General features: G+C 38.9%; 1 non-coding gene across 1 annotated transcript; it reads right to left on the bottom strand.

The window, feature by feature from the left end:
* On the bottom strand, positions 1–107 carry LOC141687850 (small nucleolar RNA R71). Its single transcript, XR_012561330.1, has one exon. It is a non-coding gene; the product is annotated as a small nucleolar RNA R71 (small nucleolar RNA).
* Positions 108–16078: the final 15971 nt, after the last annotated feature.

Raw genomic sequence — 16078 nt, 5'->3', positions numbered from 1 at the left:
GCTATGAGGAGTGCTCTTACTCAGTTTGCGCAGCAACCTACAGAATCTATGTGCGAGGCTTGGGAACGCTACAAGGAAATGTTGAGAAAATGTCCACATCATGGAATGCCGGATTGGATGGTGATCACTGGTTTCTATAATGGTTTGGGGGCCCAATCTCGGCCCATGCTCGATGCAGCAGCTGAAGGCGCCTTATGGGCTAAAAGCTATACTGAGGCGTATAATCTTATAGAGACGATGGCTGCAAATGAGCATCAAAACCCAACTCAGAGGATGACGTTAGGCAAGGTAGCAGGTATTCTGGAAGTTGATGCAGCCACCGCTATTGCAGCCCAGCTCCAAGCACTATCAATGAAGGTTGATTCTCTGGCTACATATGGAGTTAATCAAATAGCTATGGTTTGTGAGCTTTGTGCAGGTTCTCATGCTACGGATCAGTGTTCTCTTGTCAACGAATCTGTTCAGTATGTGAATAATTATCAGCGACAACAGCAGCCTGTGCCAGCGACCTATCATCCTAACAACAGAAATCATCCAAATTTCAGTTGGGGGAATAATCAGAATGCTATTCAGCCACCATATCAGCAAGGAGTGAGTAAACAGTTTAACCCACCTGGATTCCAGCAACCACAGCAGTATGCTACAAGGCAATCATATCCTCAACAGGGAAGTACAGCTGCACCTACTAGTGCTGATTTTGAGGAACTTAAGCTGTTGTGCAAGAGTCAGGCGGTTTCTATCAAGACCTTGGAAAATCAAATCGGTCAATTAGCCAATGCAGTGCTCAATCGTCAACCTGGCACTCTTCCCAGTGACACGGAAGTACCAGGCAGGAAGGAAGCTAAAGAGCAAGTCAAGGCTATTACCTTAAGGTCTGGAAAAGTGGCTGATGCTGAAAAGGCAAAAGAAGTAGAATCTGAAATTAGAGATGAAGAATCTAAGCAAAAGGAGAAAGCGGCGGAACCAAGGAAGACTACTATTGAACACACTCTGCCTGAGGCTAATACAGGGGAGAAACAGCTCTATCCTCCACCACCTTTTCCTAAGAGATTGCAGCAACAAAAGCTGGATAGACAGTTCGGGAAGTTTCTGGAGGTGTTCAAGTAACTTCACATCAATATACCTTTCGCTGAGGCTCTGGAACAAATGCCTAGTTATGCGAAGTTTATGAAGACTATTCTTTCAAGGAAGGTGAAACTGGATGACCTTGAAACCGTTGCTCTCACGGAAGAATGCAGCGCTATCTGCAGCAAAAATTACCACCAAAACTGAAAGATCCAGGAAGCTTCACCATTCATTGCACCATTGGCAATCTGACTTTTGACAAGTGCCTTTGTGATTTGGGAGCAAGCATTAATCTGATGCCGTTGTCGATCTTTAAAAAGTTGGATCTGCCTGATCCAAAACCCACATACATGTCGCTACAATTGGCTGACCGTTCCATTACTTACCCAAGGGGCATAGTTGAGGATATGCTCGTCAAGGTGGATAAGCTCTTCTTTCCTGCAGATTTTGTTATTCTGGATTTTGAGGAAGATAAGAAGATTCCCATAATCTTGGGAAGGCCTTTCTTAGCTACTGGTCGTACCTTGATAGATGTGCAAAAAGGTGAACTTACTATGCGGGTCCAAGATCAGGATGTGACCTTCAACGTATTCAAGGCAATGAAATTCCTTACAGAAGATGAGGAGTGCTTAAAATTGGATGTGATTGATTCTGCGGTTACTTCGGAACTCGATCGCATGCTAATGTCTGATGCATTGGAAAAGGCCTTAGTGGGGGATTTTGACAGCGATGATGAAGATGGCAACGAACAATTACAATATCTGAACGCTTCTCCCTGGAAGAGAAAGCTAGATATACCATTTGAATCTCTTGGTACTTCTGACCTTAAGAATGCTGAAGGGAAGCTCAAACCATCAATAGAGGAAGCACCTACCTTGGAGCTCAAGCCATTACCTGAACACTTGAGGTATGCTTTTTTAGGTGATTCATCTACGTTACCTGTTATTATTTCATCTGACCTTTCAGGTAGTGAGGAAGACAAGCTCTTAAGGATTTTGAGAGAATTCAAATCGGCTATAGGATGGACCATAGCAGACATCAAGGGGATAAGTCCTTCATATTGTATGCATAAAATTCTGCTAGAGGAAGGTAGTAAGCCAACTGTGGAACAACAGCGAAGACTGAATCCCATCATGAAGGAAGTGGTGAAGAAAGAAATTCTGAAATGGCTGGATGCAGGCATCATTTATCCTATTTCTGACAGCTCGTGGGTGAGCCCCGTACAATGTGTACCTAAGAAAGGAGGTATCACTGTGGTCGTAAATGAAAAGAATGAGCTCATCCCTACTCGAACAGTTACAGGATGGAGAGTATGCATGGATTATAGAAAATTGAACAAAGCCACAAGGAAGGATCACTTCCCTCTTCCATTTATTGATCAGATGCTTGACAGATTGGCGGGTCATGAGTATTTTTGTCTTCTGGATGGTTATTCCGGGTATAATCAGATTTGTATTGCACCAGAGGATCAGGAAAAGACTACCTTCACTTGTCCATTTGGCACGTTTGCTTTTCGCAGAGTTTCGTTTGGGTTATGTGGCGCCCCAGCCACTTTTCAGAGATGTATGATGGCTATATTCTCTGACATGATTGGAAATAACGTCGAAGTGTTCATGGATGACTTCTCCGTCTTTGGACACTCATATGATGAATGTTTGAATAATCTGCGCGCCGTACTCAAAAGATGCGTGGAAACTAATTTGGTGCTCAATTGGGAGAAATGTCATTTTATGGTGCGTGAAGGCATTATCCTTGGGCATAAGGTCTCTAGCAAGGGTCTGGAGGTGGACAAGGCCAAGGTGGGAGTCATTGAAAATCTTCCCCCACCTAATTCTGTGAAAGGAATCCGTAGTTTTCTTGGTCATGCGGGTTTTTATCGGCGATTCATCAAGGACTTTTCAAAGATATCTAAGCCGTTGTGCAATTTGCTTGAGAAAGATGTGCCTTTCAAATTTGATGATGAATGTTTGGCAGCATTCGAGACTCTCAAGAAGAGTCTGATCACTGCACCAGTTATTACAGCACCAGATTGGACAGAACCGTTTGAGATGATGTGTGATGCGAGTGATTATGCGGTAGGTGCAGTTCTGGGACAGCGCAAGAAAAACCTCTTCCATGTGGTCTACTATGCGAGTAAGACTTTAAATGGTGCCCAATTGAACTACACCACTACTGAGAAGGAGCTTTTGGCTATAGTCTTTGGTTTTGAGAAATTTCGATCGTATCTACTTGGTACGAAAGTAACAGTATTCACTGATCATGCAGCTATTCGCTATCTAGTTTCCAAGAAGGATTCGAAGCCGAGACTCATTCGTTGGGTGCTTTTACTTCAGGAATTTGAGTTAGAGATCAAAGATAGAAAAGGTACTAAGAATCAAGTAGCTGACCATCTCTCTAGATTGGAGAATCCCGATTCTACTTCACAGGATAGGACGTTAATCAATGAATCTTTTCCGGATGAGCAGTTGTTTGCAATTCAGGAGGAAGAACCATGGTTTGCAGATATTGTAAACTATCTCGTCAGCAATATAATGCCTCTTAATTTGATATCCGCTCAAAAGAAGAAGTTTCTGCATGAGGTGAAGTGGTATATGTGGGATGAACCATATTTGTTTAGACAGGGAGCTGACCAGATCATCAGGAGATGTATCCCGTTCTGTGAGACGGAGGGGATATTACGAGACTGCCATTCCACGGTTTATGGTGGACACTATGGTGGTGAGAAGACGGCAGCTCGTATTCTGTAAGCAGGTTTTTTCTGGCCTACTTTGTTCAAGGATGTTCATCAGTTTGTTTTAAGGTGTGATCCGTTGCCAAAGAGTGGGAAATTTGTCAAGGAAGGATGAGATGCCATTAAATGTGATGCTTGAAGTCGAGGTTTTTGATGTGTGGGGAATCAATTTCATGGGGCCTTTTATCTCGTCTTGCAATAATCAGTACATCTTGCTGGCAGTCGATTATGTCTCAAAATGGGTCGAAGTTAAAGCTTTACCGACAAATGATGCAAAGGCAGTGCTAAATTTTCTTCATAAGCAAATTTTCACAAGGTTTGGAACACCTCGGGTAATTATAAGTGATGAAGGATCGCATTTTTGCAACCGTAAGTTCACTTCTATGATGCAGCGTTATAATGTGAATCATCGAGTAGCTACTGCCTATCATCCGCAAACAAATGGTCAAGCGGAAGTGTCTAACAGAGAGATAAAGTGCATTCTAGAGAAGGTTGTTTGTCCGTCAAGGAAGGATTGGTCTTTAAAGCTCGATGAAGCTGTTTGGGCTTACAGAACAGCATATAAAACTCCACTTGGGATGTCACCGTTTCAGTTGGTGTACGGTAAGGGATGTCATCTACCTGCGGAGCTTGAGCATAAGGCCTACTGGGCATTGAAGAAGTTGAATCCTGGATTTAGATGCAGCTGGTAAGAAAAGAATGCTTCAGCTTAACTGAACTTGATGAATTTCGACTTCAAGCGTACGAGAATAATAAAATGTATAAGGAAAAGGTGAAGAGGTGGCACGATAGGAAGCTACATCCTAAGTTATTTGTGCCAGGGCAACAAGTTCTCTTATTCAACTCTCGGCTCCGACTTTTTCCTGGGAAGTTGAAATCAAGGTGGTCTGGACCTTTTATTGTCAAAACTGTGTTTCCACATGGAGCGGTGGAAATTTTTGAGAATGATCCGGACCAAGCATTCAAGGTTAACGGTCAGCGGTTGAAACACTACTATGGGGACATGGAAAACCGAGAAGTGGTTAGTGCCATTTTGTTGACTACTTGAGAAGGGTACGAAACGTCAAGCTAATGACGAAAAAGAAGCGCTGCGTGGGAGGCAACCCATGAACATCCCTTATGCATCCACGGTTACGAAGCTGTGCCGAGCAGTGGGAGTGAACTGGCCGGCTCATGAGCAGTTGTAGTTGCCAGCAGCTCCGATTGATTCTGGCACTCTGAATGGGATGCAGGAGTGGACCGGTGGTGAGCCTGAGGAGCATGGGCTGGGTTATCGTCTTCCAGGAGGGCGTCCAGCACGAGGTGCTACTATGGCTAGGCCAGGGCGTGATGAGGCTGGTTCTTCGAGAGCTGAGGAGGGTGCTGGGATGGTTGATGCCCAGTATAGGAGGCTTTCACGGCGGATGGATGCCATGTATGAGACGCAGAGCAGGTTTGCTCAGGAGCTCACCCTTGCATTAGGGACTGCTTTTCGGGGCCTTGGAGCTGATATCCAGTGGCCAGTTTTTGGTGAGGACTCTGCATACCCGCCGCCTGATACTCCACCCACTGAGGGTGATGATGATGATGACTCCGAGTAGGTATACCCTGTGTTCCTTTCTACTACTTTCACTGAGGACAGTGAAGATTTTTAGTTTGGGGGTGGTAGTTAAGGAATATTGTGTGTGTGTCATTTAGTTGCATATTTATGATAGTTTAGTTCATATAGTTGCATAATTTATGCCATTTAGTTTTTTTTTATGAATGTCATGTAGCTCATGCATTTACCATGATCCCTTTTGCAATGATTTATCGACTGAATTGTGATATTGATGCAAGTGTAGTGATAGCATTAAAGTGATATTAAGTTGTGTAGGTTGATATGCATGCTAGAAACAATTGTAAGTCCACTAAGTCTTAGAGAATGCGTAAGGGCTAGATTGTTGTTATGATTTGGTTGTTTTCAAGGTCAATCTACTTATTATGCTTAGAATTCGATTATAGGTTCTTAGTGATAAAGGCATGAAAAAGAAAAAAAAATTGGAGAAAAAATATGGAAGTTGTTGCTAGTTGTGGCTAGGCGTCAAATGGCTAGTAGCCGGCTCGCATATGGTGCGAGTATTCTAGGGTTGAGCAAGATGGAGCGAAACATACTTACTCAGAAGTTAAAAAAAAATAGTTTATGCATAATTGATCAAGAGTGTGCTCTTTGGTATTCGAGTTATTAAGTTCTTAGGGGACTTTGTGCCTAGTGACCTAAGGCTTTTAGAGTCTGGGATCCGCTAACCTAACGCTCGTTACATGGATACCATTGTATAAGTTTTTTGTGGACCTCACTCATTGCACGGTCAAATTAGCAGTTGAGTTGTAATAAAAAGCACGATTCCATAATAAGCTCCAGAGTTCTTGTAGTGTTGTATATCACTTTGTGCCTAGAATTTTTTTTTTCTTTGTATAATCATTGGATTGCCTTGAGGATAGTCGAGTCATAATAATTGGTCTAGTTCTGAAGCATATCTGTTAAGCATTTGCACACACCACGTTTCTGGCTGTATGTCTGTTTGCATGAGTTTATTGATCTTTAGTTGTCTAACTGCATTCGTTGAGATGTGGCAATTTGGTTGGTTAATTGTAGTAAGGGGGATCGCTGCATTTTCATATAGATTGCATTCATGCATGTTTTTATTTATTTTTGAGTCTGTGACGCTTGAGGACAAACATCGATTTAAGTTTGGGGGTGTGATAAGTGGCATTTTATACCACTTAGAACGTCTTAAAATGGCTTAAATTGGTGTCTTGAAATCAAGTATTTTGTGTATTTGATGCGTTTTTCTAGTGTTTATGCATTTCAGGGTTTTAGTTGCATTTCGGGGGAGAAATCATCAAGAATAAGCCTTGGCATGTGTTCACCATTACGAGAGGAAAGAAACGGGCAGATTACGGCGAAGAAACGGAGCAAAAACATTTTTTTTCCAGTAGAGGTCTGAGCGCCCGCTCAGCATTGCTGAGCGGCCGCGCAGCAAGCTGAGCGCCCGCTCAGCTATGCTGAGCGGTCGCGCAGGGTCGGGAAAAAAGACAAATTATTTTAGGACTTCTACTTCTGTTTGGTTTCCACTTCTATTAAATCTGTGTTTTATGGGACTATTATATAAGTAGATTTGAGACGTTTTCACAAGTGTGGATAAAAAGAAGATTGTGTTTTTACGCAAGGAGCGAATGAGATAAGGAAGAAGACCGATTTAGCACACCGCAACGAAGAGGAAGCATATCTTCTTGTGATTCTTGTTTCGTTGTAACGTTGGATGCTAGTTTTCTTGCTTTGAACTTATTTACTCTTGTGACGTACTCTGTTTTAATATAATTAGTTTAGTTATTATTTTGTTGCGTTTGTTTATCATGATTTCATATGAACCCATGATGACGATAAGTACGATTATGGGCTAATCGTGATCATGGGGTTGCAACGGATTTATTACGGAATTCTTTAGTAATTGTTTAATACTTTAGTGTGTGATGATTGTATGATATCTAGTATTGGTTGTGCGTATTCGTCTTATGTGCGTCGCGAACATATAAGATAGGGTGTTAATCTCTTGTGAAGCGACGGTGGATCTTGAGATTTAGAACTTGCCATGCTAGCATAGGTTCATGTATGTTGTGCATGATTAGTGGGTAACTCTAACAGTTTTATTTGCCCTATGTAATCAAAAGGAATAACTTGTGCTTAAATCGTTGTGTTGTCAATTTCTGTAGACATATAGGAACTCAACATAATTGATGACTATTCAACTTCTATCTTAATTGTGGATGCTTGGTAGAATGGTATTAGTACAATGAAAGTTGGCTTTTATCAGTTTCGTGTTATTCGATTAATATCATCACTATCACATGCTAAAGGTAATAACAATGACTATTGAAGGAAGTAATAATGAAGTTGTGATCTCATGAGTGTTTTATTATTGATAAATTGAAGTGTTAGTTAAGTGGTTAATTAAGTAGTTAATTATAGTTAATATTTAATCAACAATTTTAAGTGTTAGTGTCTTAACATTGAGAAGTAATCATACATTGGTGAGTGAGTTTAATTAGACAATAATCCAGTCTGAGTCTCTGTGGGAACGAACTAGAAAGTATTCTATATTACTTGCGAACGCGTATACTTGCGTGAATATTAGCGCGTGTTTTCGCCCTAACACAAAGCAATCATGGATATAGAGACACCACACTCCATAAAGGACATTCTGAAGCTAAGTGGAATAATTGTGTCTCTAGGATGGTTTATATCCAAGTCTAGAGACAAATGCCTGCGATTTTTCAAAATGTTGAAGAAGGTAAAGAAATTTGAGTGACAGCTGAGAGCCAAGAGGCCTTTGAACAACTAAATAAATAAATGACTAAAGCCCCATTGTTGGCCAAACCTAGTCTGGAGGACATACTTTACTTATACCTTGTGGTCTCCGAGCAAGTCATGTGTGTCGTCCTAGTAAATGAAGTACAGAAGGTCCATAAACCTATCTACTATATGAGCAAGGTGCTCCACGGATCTGAGTTGAACTACTTCACCACTGAGAAGTTTGCATTTGCCTTGATCACAGCCTCGAGGAAGTTGAGACCATAGTTTCAGCCCATAAGATCGAAGTCCTGAAGGACCAGCCTTTGAGAAATATACTTCACACCCCGAAAGATAGTGGAAGGCTCATTAAGTGGGCTATACTTTAAAGTTGGGACTTACCAACTACGAAAAATGAAGCAGAATACGAAGCTTTGATAGCCATCTTAGGCTAGGCTAGAGCCGTGGGGGCCAAAAATCTTAAGGTATGTCAAGATTCGATACTCGTTATTTCTCAAGTTAATGGAGAGTTTGAGGCCAAGGATGACACAATGACCAAGTACCTAAGAGTCATGAAAGGAATACTAACTCAATTCGATAAATGATATGTAGAATATGTTCCGAGAGAGGAGAACACTACGGCCAATGCCCTATCTAAGTTTGCCTCATCTAAAATCAAGAACTATCTGAGAAGTATCTACTTCTAAGTCCTGAGGACCCCAATCATACACGTTATAAACTTGATAGCACCAATCGGTGTGGAAAGTTGTTGGATTGATCCAATCAAGACTAACCTTGAGACAAGATGGTTCCCCGATTAGCTAAACATGCGCTAATATTTCACGCAAGTATAGGAGATCGCAAGTAATATAGAATTATTTCTAGTTCATTCCCACAGAGACTTTGTGACGCCCTCCAAACCAGGGTCAGAAGTTTGGGGTCCACACACACACCTTATTTGACCTGCTTATAACAATAATAAAGATAATAATAATAATATGCAGTGACCCTACTTACTAACTACCATGGATCGCAAGAGGTTAAAGTATGCACACAAGCCAACACACCTACTTATATTACAAATGTTCAAATCCCAACTATTCCAAACTCAGAACTGAGTATTACATATTATTACAAACTTTTACAGACTTAAATTATCCCAAAAGAAGCCTACTAGCTCAGCTCAATCAACCTGAACCCCTAGCTCTCGCGCTGGACTGGGGATCCTCGGTACCAACCGGTTCCTTCTTAACTGAAAAAGAACAGAAACAATATCGCACAAATGAGCTAACTAGCTCAGCAAGTCACAATGACAAAACTGAGAATAATGATCATCAGGTGAACATGGTTATGATATCAAGTGAACAATGGATTATGATTTAGAATTGGATATTATATTTTCATGTTAAAAACCAAGGTTAGGCTGCTGATCAGTCATGCACTAACCCCGAGCAAAGCACACATCACTGCTCTAACTACTGGATCCAAGGCACACATTGGCCTAACTTGACCATTATATGGTCTGACCACGAATCTGGTCCACAATTTTATAAAAACAATCCAATTCTAACATAATAATAGAATAAGCAATAATAAACAATAACCAGAATCATTAACAACATTTGACGTTCCATAATGAAATGATTTTAATCTACATAAGGATCAAAAGAGCATTTTCAAAGTTTGGATGCTAGGTAATGAAAGAATTGGATAACAATGAATCAATGTTTCAGGGTTTCAAGGATTTGGTCTTTCAAAGCATAAAATACAATGGTTTGAGTATGTAGGTAACTCGATTCAGTGTATGGTATTTAGTTTGTATGTATTTGTGGAGTAGTATCGTATATCTGTGGTTCATATCAGGGTATACAACAATCAATGGTCTAGAAAGAATCAGGTTTACGGCTCAAGATCAATAGCTGGATTCATGGTTAGGGTTCAGTGCTTCAAAGCACTTGCAATATAAAACAGGAATATCAATCACGACAATATCTCGAGAAAGTTCAGAACACTTGCCTGGTATTAGCTTACTACACTGCACTCACTTCCAATCACAATCATCTTACTCCTCAACTACCTGTTTCCCTTTCCTACGTCTTGCCTCTTCTGCTCACATATCGTAAGCATCTATCAATATTCAACTTATATGATTCTATTCAACACATACTCCTATTTACCCTTCGTTTTACCCAAATCCGATTATCGGATTGAAAGTTACGCAATAAACCAGTAAACATCGAATATACAGACCGACAGTCAACCAACAAGTCACATATAACACATAACACGTCACATAATCAATTATATATCATTTATAAATAAGTCTCGGGTCATAAACAGGCTTTCAGGTATTTAAAATGATTTTTAAAACATTTTTTCGGAATTAAAACGGGTCGTTGGATCAATTTCGGGGTAATAAACAAAGTTCGGTTGGCCAATTCTGGCTCCGAAACAATTTTATAATAATTATCGAGCCTTGGAAATAATTTAGAATAATATTTTAAAACTCGAAACTATTTTTCGAAATTTTTAAATCATTTTTAAATAATTAAATCTAATTAAATAATTAATTAAAATTAATTAATAATTAATTAAATCAATTAATCAATTAATTTTCAAATTAATTGACCAATTAATCAATTAAAAATTAACTGAAATTAATTAACTAATTAATTCATATTTATTTTTGAATTAAAAATAATTTTTGGAAATAAAATAATAATTTTTTGGAATTTTCAGAAATTAAAAACGAATTTTTATAATAAAAATAAATAGGAAATATGATTTTTAAATAATTTGTAAACAGGAATCCTAAATTTGCAAACTCTGGAAACTTCAGGGACCAAACTGCATCGTCCCCAAAATTTCAGGTACCAAACTGTAATTTTCCAGGGGGTCGCCGGAAAACACCCTATCTCGCCGGAGAACACGATCCAGGGATGCTCAGGCCACCACCACCTCCAGATCACATCTACACAACACTAGGAACGCAACCATGCAATCAATTAATCCTAACAATCCCTGAGTTGACCGGAAAATGGCCGAAAAGTTCGGCGGTTTCCGGCGAACTCGACGTAACTTTAAAATCACAACTCCCTTCTCTACAGACCTCGTTGATTCATGAAACTTGTACGACTGGATTGCAAATTTCACAGAGAACACAACCCACTATACCACAACATCAATCTATTCCAAAATAAGAAACCCCCAAATTTCAATTAAGAACATTCATACGGGTTATAAACCCTAATTTTAAAATTCGAAAATCAAACTCAAATTTGAACATGTTATTGAACTCCAAATCAGACGTATAATATATCAAAATCATCAGGAAAACAAGCTCTACAACATGCAATCATCAAATCATACAAATAATCATCCGAACAAAAATTCATATTTTTAATAAAATTAATTCGAAAATAAATAAAAATATAGAAAAATACCCTTAATTTATGCAGTAAAACGAAGCTCAGAATCTGGTAGAACACTTCAAAACCTTTGGATTGAGTACTCAAGCTTTGAAAACAGAGATCGGTAACGCCTTCGTTTTGCGGTTTGATTCTTAGAACAGTTTATGTAACTAGGGTTTTTCTCTGGAAAATTTTGTAATTACTATCTGCAAATGATTTTGATACGAAATAAAATACGGGAAAAGGCTATTTATAATTATGGAAAATTAGTATCCCGTCGGATCATTCCGGATATAAAACGGTACGTTTATTTATAAAAACTGATCCAAACGGTATCGGTTTTCAGGATAATTATCCAAACCAGTACAATTTGTACTGCGGTCTTGGTCTCAGCGCCTGGTTACACGTACTACGAGGTGATAATTGGGATAGTTTAATAAAAAGCTCCCGTTTATCGGAAATACGAGTTTTATTGATTTACCGAAATGAATATTGTATCGAAAATATTGCGCCGGGACCCGCGCGGGACAAACCGTACGCCGGATCGAAAAAGTCGAAACATGAAATATGCTCGGAATATTACAATTAGCTTAGGAAGGAGTTCTCGGAAGAGTTTCGGGTTCCAAAAATGTAACAACAGATAACGTCGGTTGGTTCCCGTGTTTATAAAATAGATTTTAAATACTCGAAAAAAGATTTTATAAATTTCATATGATCCTTATTAATCCATAAATCAACATAAAAATAATTAGGAAGATATGAAAATTATCTATATTTTATTTTGGACATATAAAAATTAAAATACACAATTAATATTATTTTTAAATATCCAAACACAGATAACACTTAACAATTAATTCACATAATGGATACTGAACACATATATTAATCATTTATTAACAACATAATTACACGATATATCCCAGATATTACAGACTTTTTAGATTAACTTTGTGATTAATGCACTTATGCAATAATGATATGGCTATTATTCAATGCTAAGATGAATAACAAATTGGGTTTTGATTATACTACGATTAGCTATTGAGAATTATACTAGAGAACATTAACTAAGAGATTAAAGAGAGTTAAATAATATATAACACAAACATGGGATTCTAACTTCATTAAATACTTTATTCAATAGACTTTTCATTCTTAACCTTAGCATTTAATGGTGATGACACTAATCAACTAACACGAAACTGATAAACGCCAACTTTCGTTGTATGAATACCATACTACCAGACATCCACAAAAGAGATAGAAGCTTAATAGACACCAATTATATTGAGACCCTATATGTCTATAGAATTTGACAACATAACGGTGTAATGCACAAGTTATCTATCGTGATTACGTAGGGCAAGTAAGATGGTTAAAATTACCTACAAATCATGCATATCAATAACACATGAACCTATGTTAGCATGGCAAGTTCTAAACCCTTAAATTCACTTTCGCTTCATTAAAATTAACACGCTATCTTATAAGTTTGCGACACTCATAAGATGAATAAGCACAACCAAAACTAGGATATCAAAAATCACCACACACTAAGGCATCTAAACAAATTAACTAAAGAAATCCATAAATAAATCCGCTAGAACCCCACGATAACGATTAGCCCATAATCGGACTCATCATCAACGTGGGTTCCAATGAAAGCATGGTATAATAAACGTAGTCTTTATACTTAATAAAAAATAAACCAAGTACAAAATAAGAGTATAGGTTCACGAATAAGAAAACTAGCATCCAAAGTTATAACTTAGAACAAAGAATCATAAGTATAAACTAGGTCTTCTTCGCCTTTGTTGAATTGTGCTAAAACGGTCTTCTTACGCCTTCTCCTTGCGCTCTGGTATGTCTCTCAGTGAAAAATGACCTTTATTTAGGTATATATAACAGCCCATGGGTAGTAGAAGTCCTCTAATCAGAAGCCCAATAGAATCAGGATTTAAATTGCCCGACCCGGCACGGTCGCGCGCTTGATCAGCGCGGGCGCGCTGTGTCTCTGTACTTTGAGCGCGGGCGCGCACTATGACAGCGCGAGCGCGCTGACCTTCTGGAGAATATTCTATTTTCTTCTTTTCTTGCTATAATGAGTTGGTCTTCACGAGCTTTATTCCTTGGACACCATCCTAACACCATATTAGCATCAAATCAATGCTAATTCACCTGAATTCTGGATTAATGCCTAAAATGCAAAAACACTAGAAAAAACATTAAAACACCAACAACTTGAGTACAAAAACACCAATTCAAAGATTAATGGAACGTTATAAAGTATCATAAATGCCACTTAACATACCCCCAAACTTGAATCGATGCTTGTCCTCAAGCATAAACAGACTCAAAGAACAAGAAATAAAAATGCATGAATGCAACTATATGAATGCAACGATCCCTATAGAATTACTAAACCAATCAACAAGCAACATCTCAACAAATGCAGTTATTCGCATAAAGATCAATCAAACCCCATAAATCACCCTACAAACTAGAGACGTGCGTGTGTACAAATGCTTACAGATATACTATCGCAACTAGATCAATAATCATGACTCACTACTCATCAAAGCAATCGCAAGGTTATAGATAAAATAAAAGCTCGACTCAAAATAACTTATAACACTTCAATTCGTATATTGGAGTTTTATATGGATTCATGCTTTTATTCACAATAAAACAACACAAGTATGCTTATTTGACCGTGCAATGAGTGAGGTCCACAAAAGACTTATACAATAGTACCCATGTAGTGAGCGTTAGGTTAGCGGATCCCAGACTATAAAAGCCTTAGGTCACTAGGCACAACGTCCCCTAAGAACTTAATAACTCGAGTACTAAAGAGCCCACTCGTGATCAATTATACATAACACTTTTTTTTTCTCTTTATCTTTTTTTTTCTTTTTTTCACAAAATTTCCGAATGAGTGTGTTTCGCTCCATCTCGTTCAACCCTATACTACTCATATAAATATGAGCCAGCTACTAGCCAATTGACACCTAGCCACAACAACTAGCAATGAAATCCAATTTTCTCCAATTTTTTAAATATCCATGTTAATTTATTATTAAGAGAATATCCTAAATTCTAAATATAAACAAGCGATTAAACCTCGACAAACAAATAAACATGATCTAGCACTCAAGCAACCTATAAGACTTAGTGAAATACAATTATCTCTAGCATGCAAATCAATTTGATATGATTTATGATCACTAAACATGACATCACTACACTAGCATCAATATCACAAATCAATTAGAACAATCATCTAAGGAATCATGTTATTATGCAAATGCATGAAACTATATGAACAAACTATCATAAAAACTACAAAAATAAAAAAAACTACTACATGGCAAAATATGTAACTATATGCACTAAACTATCATGTATATACAAACTATATACGACTCACACAAAACATATTCCTTCAACTACTACCCCCAAACTTAAAAATTTTCACTGTCTTCAATGAAGGTAATAGTAAGGAATCAGGCATACCTACTCGGAATCTGGATCCTCACCCGCAAAGGGTGGAGTGTCAGGCATGTCTGGAGGTGGATACATGGAGTTCTCACCAAATACTGGCCACTGGATGTCAACACCTGTGGCTCTGAAAGCAGTCCCTAATGCCTGAGTGAGATCACGTGCAAACCTGCTATGAATGTCATGCATAGCATCCATCCTCCTCGCTAGACGCTTATATTGTGTCATGCTCAAACCAGCTCCAACTTCTGCTCCTGCTTCCTCCTGCTCATGCTGCGATGGACCAGCCTCTTCACCCAACTCAGCTCTCCAATCTGCCTTGCTTGCATGCACCGTGCCACCAGCATATGTTTGAGGAGCTGGCCTTCCACCTGACAGATGGACAAAAGAATATCCAAGCCCCTTAGGATTAGACTTCCTACCATACCACTCTGTCATGTTCAACAGTGTAGAACTGTCGATAGGAGCACTGGGAAGCTGCAGTTGCTCATATACTGGCCAATAAATACCAACTGCCATACATAGCTTTGTCACAATGGATGCATAGGGTATAGATTCCATAGTACCTCCTCGCAAGAACCTCAAAATACCTTGATGGATAACCATCCCCAAATCCACATAGTCGCCCTGAAGAATACCCCACAATAGACGAGCACGCTCCACAGTAATCTCATGCACATGAGATGATGGCATGATGTTAGCATAGATAAACGAATTCCAACCACGTGCAAACTTGTTCATGCACGAAGCAGGAAATGTGAAATAATCAGTTATGCCCCTCTTAAACTTCCAATGAGTCTCAGGCACATAAAAAGTAGCTACTATCAAATCCAAATCAAACTCCTCCAGAGTCTTCTCATTCTAAGTATCCTGACCGGGCTTCCTTGCGGGCTGATCAATCACACTCCTTATTTCCTCAGCACTGTACTCCACCGTCATCCGCCTAACCACAGTGATACCGTTTTTCTCCGCCTTCGCATTAGCATAAAACTCTTGAACAACACTCATGGGCACAACAGCGGGTGCCTCACAAAAAGCAACCCAGCCCATCTCCAACAACTT

This window comes from Apium graveolens, chromosome 9 (assembly GCF_009905375.1).
Source record: "Apium graveolens cultivar Ventura chromosome 9, ASM990537v1, whole genome shotgun sequence".
In the NCBI taxonomy this organism is placed as follows: domain Eukaryota; kingdom Viridiplantae; phylum Streptophyta; class Magnoliopsida; order Apiales; family Apiaceae; genus Apium; species Apium graveolens.
Note: the sequence above shows the minus strand (reverse complement) of the source record. Positions and strands in the feature narration are given on the sequence as shown.